Source organism: Cibotium barometz, chromosome 57 (assembly GCF_041138505.1).
Source record: "Cibotium barometz isolate CiBa-2024 chromosome 57, ASM4113850v1, whole genome shotgun sequence".
NCBI lineage: Eukaryota > Viridiplantae > Streptophyta > Polypodiopsida > Cyatheales > Cibotiaceae > Cibotium > Cibotium barometz.
In genome coordinates, this window is record NC_141102.1 from 6806125 (window position 1) to 6812472 (window position 6348).

Below are 6348 nucleotides of genomic sequence, written 5' to 3' on the forward strand. Positions count from 1 at the left end.
ATGTGTATTCCCATTCTCAACACATCATTTTTCATTTCATCACATCGCATCCATTTAGACCACATCACATTCACTCACATCATATCTCATTCATTTTATCTCACATCTCATTCATTCACATCTATCCCGATTCACATCCCATCACATCACATTCATTCATATCCACCATCATATTCACATTCATTCATATATTTATGACACATCAACATTCTTTTACATACACATCTATATCCATTCTTTCACATACTCATTCACATCAATTCTTTCACATATACATTCACATCCATTCTTCACTTATACATTTACATCCATTTTCATCACATATCATCCACTCATATCCCACATCATTCATTTACATCCTGATTCACATAACATCACATCTCATCCATTCATTCACATCTATCTGATTCACATCACATCTTATCACATCTCATTATCTCTATTCACATCACAACCACCCATCCATTCATTCACATTTATCTGATTCTCATCACATCTCGTTACATCTATTCACCTCACATCTCATCACCTCTATTCACATCACATCCATCCATCCATTCACATCACATCTATTCACCTCACATCACATCACATCCCTCCATCCATTCACATCTATCGGATTCACATCACATCTATTACCTCACATCTCATCACCTCTATTCACATCACATCCATCCATCCATTCACATCTATCTGTTTCACATCACATCTCATCACACTTATTCACCTCACATCTCATCACCTCTATTCACATCCATCACACCTATCTCATCACCTCTATTCACATCCATCACACCTACTCACCTTACATCTCATCACCTCTATTCACATCACATCCATCCATCCATTCACATCTATCTGATTCACCTCACATCTCATCACCTCTATTCACATCACATCCATCCATCCATTCACATCTATCTGATTCTCATCACCTCTATTCACCTCACATCTCATCACCTCTATTCACATCACATCCATCCATCCATTCACATCTATCTAATTTACATCACATCTATTCACCTCACATCTCATCACCTCTATTCACATCACATCCATCCATCCATTCACATCTATCGGATTCACATCACATCTCATCACATCTATTCACCTCACATCTCATCACCTCTATTCACATCACATCCATCCATCCATTCACATCTATCTGATTCACATCACATCTCATCACACCTATTCACCTCACATCTCATCACCTCTATTCACATCACATCCATCCATCCATCCATTCCATTCACATCTATCTGATTCACATCACATCTATTCACCTCACATCTCATCACCTCTATTCACATCACATCTCATCACCTCTATTCACATCATATCCATCCATCCATTCACATCTATCTGATTCACATCACATCTCATCACCTCTATTCACATCACATCCATCCATTCACATCTATCTGATTCACATCACATCTCATCACCTCTATTCACATCACAACCACCCATCCATTCACATCTATCTGATTCACATCACATCTATTCACCTCATATCTCATCATCTCTATTCACATCACATCCATCCATCCATTCACATCACATCTATTCACCTCGCATCTCATCCTCCATTATCAAGAAGAGTCTCATTGCATTCATCTTTATCCATACAATTCTCCCCAAGAAGAGAACCATGCATTTGCTCTTCATCTTTTCCATCAACACTTGGATCTTCATGGCTATCCACTGGTTCATTTTCAGCCATCCATACATGCATTGAAGCCACTTGACATAAATCATTAACATCGCCTTCATCACTTGAAGTGTCCCCAGAGCAATGGCTTCCAATAAGAGATGTGGACTGAAGTGAACTCCTAGTAGAAAGCCCATGTATAGATGGGGTAGGCTTGTAGAAGAGCTCCACTAACAGCATGATCTCATTAAGAGCAATGTCATTGTCAATATCCATGATTCATTGGACCACTTGCATGAACTCCTTGCCTAATTTTTGCACAAATCCACCTATGATCTCCTTCTCCTCAATGTTAGGCACAAAGAAGGAAAGGCACCAATATTCCTCGGCATACTTAGGCAATGAATCCACATGTAATAATGGCATCATCCTTTGTCAAGGAGTTTGGTAACTTGGAGTGTATGACCTTGTCATATAACCATGCATACCTATCTTTGTTATCTTCATTGAAAATTATGGCTATTTCCTTTTGATTTGACTCCATCAAATCTTGCCTATGCTTTTCTTCCTTTCCATAGGGCTTTGACAATGGTGATTCAACATGAGAAACATCTTTTGGGTTCTCTTGAAGTGATGTCTTCATACTTTGAGTGTTCCCATTGGAAGTTCCCACCTTAATTTCAACATTTCCATTTTGACTAAGCCCACAAGATGATGGATTTGGAAATGACCTTTGTGGTTGTGACCAGCCTCTTGTCCTATATCGAGGGAAGTGTCAATTTTTTCCACACAGCTTTGCACTTCATTTATCCCATCACCAAGCTTCTTGAAGCCCTCATTTATAGCATTGAACATTTGCTCTATGAGAACATTGCTTTGCCGCATATGCTCACTGTTTTGCCTCAAAAGCTCACTGTTTTGGAAGCAAATACCCCTTTGTGCATCCTTCATAGCTTTGGTGATAGTAACCTTTAGTATATCCAAAGTAATGTGCTTCAAAGAAACTTGTGCACTTCCACTTGTGTGCTCTGACATGCCCTCATTCACCATGTGATCACTCATGTTATGTAAAGGCATTCCCTCTTGTTCACGGTCACCCATGGTACCACATTAGGGTTTTTGGTGCTACCAATGTTGGAATTGAAAGATCAAAGGCTTTCCACGTTCGTCTCGATGAGAAGAACACTTCTATCACCCTGGATCACCACTTCAAACACCCCTATACCTCTCTGTTTTGACGTTTAGCTGAAAGTCAACTATGAGGGATTGACCATCCAAATGGTCATGGAATTGGAAACTTGTTGGCTCATTGGAAGCTCTTTAGTAGTGTTCTTAAGCTATGTAAACATTTTTAATTTAGTCCACCCCATTTTTGACTGAATTAGGGCTTTTAGCCTGATAGAACTATCCTTTTTGTACCCTGAGACGGTGTTCGAATCAACCACTTGATGGTTAGTTAGGATCGCCTTAAGACACCCTTTTAAGACTTCCAAAGACCCTTGAGAGATCTTGAGCGAGTTGGGACCGAATTGCACTTCTTTACCCACTGCAGAGTGCAAAAAAAATCACAAAAGGTTTGCCATAGTTTCCTCGCAATTTGGCCCAAATCTCAATCAAAATGCAAAAGCAATTGCCCAATATGCACTCAATCAAGTGACCAATGGCTTCCATAGCCTCGGTATGCTTGCAATATAGTTGATTGTGTGTCGAAGAAGAGCTTTATGCTTGCCAATCTCTTGGCCAAGGCCTTCCCACCCTTATACTACCTAGTCCGATTCTAGGCACAAGTTGGGGCCAAGTCTTCACATCCAAGTACCTAATCCCCCTCCTTGCCGCTTTACCAAAAGTACTCACGACAAGGAGAGTTCATGCCATGCTCCTCGAGGCCTCTCCTCTCCAATGCCCGAGGTACCCTCACAAGCATACTAGATACTATGAATTGAAGTGGGATTCAAGTGAAGTGTATGTGGATGTAGCTTCAAAAGGATAAGATAGGAGTACTTACAATGTTTTTAGCATGACTCATGCTATTTCATTTCATCATTACAAAGAGCATGTACTTAACTAGATAATGGGCTCATAAACTTGATGGATTCTAGGCTTGGCTCTGATACCATGTTAAAATTATTGAGAAGATCCTTACTAGATCATGGGTGGTTACGTTGAAAGCAATGGTGGATTCAGAGTGTCAATCATAGATTTGGAGGGGGAGGAGACACCATCCATGCACTCAACCCATGCATGTGGCCAATCCATAACAATGCCCACATGCTTGTCTCCCATATCACAATTGTGATCCACATCATCAAAACTACATGGCTCCTTCTACATGATATAACAATGCATGCCATGGATATTAGTCCACACTTTCCACATATCATGATCATGATAAAAATCAATGTAGACCATCTAGGAGATCGAACGATTGGTCCCAGCTAGGCTTGCACAAAGGGGATCATCTCTTTAATAGGATGGGCCCAGGAGAGAGGGGATCCTCTTGCAAGAGGAGCGAGGCTAGAAAAGGCATGCTAGGTAGCGCATCCTCCCATGCCACCTTAGCTGCACCACCGTCTCCATCACGAGATTTCCACCTATTGGGGAAGGTTCTCTAGTGAGGTGAGAACCACTTGAAAAGGAATCCTAGTTGCCATCTGCATATCATATGTGCCAATGTAGGTGAGTAAGCCTTTGGAAAAAATCATCTAGTGTGACCCATAATAAATGATCTCAAGTGGTTATCTTTGGAGAAAAAAACCATGTATTATGAGTATCTAATATAAGGAGGTTATACTGGATGGTTCGGCTGATATCCTACTAGGTGGAGAGAAGGAGGGTGCATAAAATTTGAACCATTCATCCAAAGTAGTTCCATCACATCAATCACCAGAAAAACAATATCCACATAGCATCCAAAATCATGTGATTCACAAGCACAAGTCACTGATTTGCATCACTTCAACCCTTTTTGCCTTTACTCCATGGCCCTCATCAATGCACCAATCAATTAATCATATGGCAAGTAGACTCCAATTGGTTCAATGAACACCAAAGGAGTGATGTTTGCTTAATGCTTAAGCAAATCAAGGGCTCATATGATGCATCCAAAAAATCCTTTCAATGGTAAATGTAATGGCTATGCAAGGGCTTCAAAGTCTCATGAGCATTCCCATCATTGCAATTAGCATGCAAGTAGGCAAACTAATGGCATTCCAAGCATTTAAAATGCAGTCATAAGCATCCCCTATACCACAATGATGATGCTTCTTAGCAATGGCATTCGAGCATTTAAAATGAAGCTTACTCCATGATTATTGCTTGAATGTTGAAGCCTTGAGACTTGAGATGGTTGAAACCTTGAAGAAGAAGATCAAAATCATTGGACTTGAGCAAATCGAGCCTTATAGAAAATCTTCCACCGCTTGCCTCATTGTTTTGTAGTTCACTCGTGTAAGCACTCATTGTAATGTTGAAAATGTTGAATGGCATGATAGCATTGCACTGCTTGGTAACAAGAGTAGCCCCCTGTTTCAAATGCTGAAGAGTCTCACATCTTCTCCATGACGATGGTTCATATGTGATCTGAGGAAGGGACAGCCACCATAGTTTGGTCCACGAATTGTGCAAAGAACTGTGGCCTGCAGGAACGATTCACAGCAGCTATGATCGCCGAGCAATAGTTGAGCTTTTCTCCCAAGACCCTTGAGGGCGAAACGACATCAAAACCCCGAAATCTGCAGCATTCGAAGTAGGGCAAGCTTAAGCAAAAGCCCATGCTTGCTCCCAAGAACACGTGTAGCGAAATCGAGTGAATCCTACTTACTTCCGTCAGTGTTTCCCGGATGTTTAACCCTAATCTGTGCGAACCCTAGCTCAGCTCGCTCAGGCCTCATGAAAAGGAAACGTGCAGATTTTCTCCATTAAAACAGTCGTGAAGCACGAAGCACGAAGCACGCATCTTCCTTCACGGCCAGAAGCGCCCTGGTTCTTCCAGAGCATTAGCCATGCTTAAGGTTCTCAAAAAAACCCCACGAATCTGCAGGCAAAAATAAAAAAATCCTGGTTGCAACCTCAGGAAGGTGTATTCTTCATGAAAGATTGTAAAATTAAGCTTGATATGTAGCCTTAATCATGCTCAATCAAACCCCACGATTTCACTGAAGATTGATGCTCATAAGCTCCCCAAAATCCAAGCAAAGAGAAAGGATACAATAAAAATGTTTTGATTAAGGAGCTTAATCATGATTAGCACAATTTTCCCCCAATTTTGGTCATATCTCTCAAATTTTGGAGCGGCTACCCCAAATTTTGGTCCATAGTGACCCATAGCCCCCCCCAAAAACATTAATCAAATCAAAATCCAAAAGAATTCCAGCATTCAACATTCCCCTTGCCCCATTTCTTGATTAAGAAATCAAGCATTATTCCACACTCCCCTTGCCCCATTTCTTGATTAAGAAATCAAGAAAATTCCCAAGAAACTCCAAGAAAATCAAGAAAATATAGAATTTTTCAAAAATTTCAAAAAACTTGGATCAAAGACAACGCTCTGATACCACTGTAATGATGGGAAAAAGAAAGAGAGAAAGATTGCACTAAAGAAAGAGAGAAAGATTGCACTCATAATGGATTACCACATGCACTCATGTGATGGAGTACCACATGCACTCAAGGGAGTACCATCATAGCCATAGAAG

At 40.7% G+C, this 6348-nt stretch overlaps 1 long non-coding RNA gene across 1 annotated transcript; it reads right to left on the minus strand.

Annotated features, from left to right (window-relative positions):
• Positions 1 to 4510: 4510 nt before the first annotated feature.
• LOC147606369 (uncharacterized) lies at positions 4511 to 5825 on the minus strand. Its single transcript, XR_015264991.1, has 2 exons — positions 5475 to 5825; positions 4511 to 5385 (listed from the first exon to the last, which is right to left on the minus strand). It is a non-coding gene; the product is annotated as an uncharacterized LOC147606369 (long non-coding RNA).
• Between the last annotated feature and the right edge of the window lie 523 nt (positions 5826 to 6348).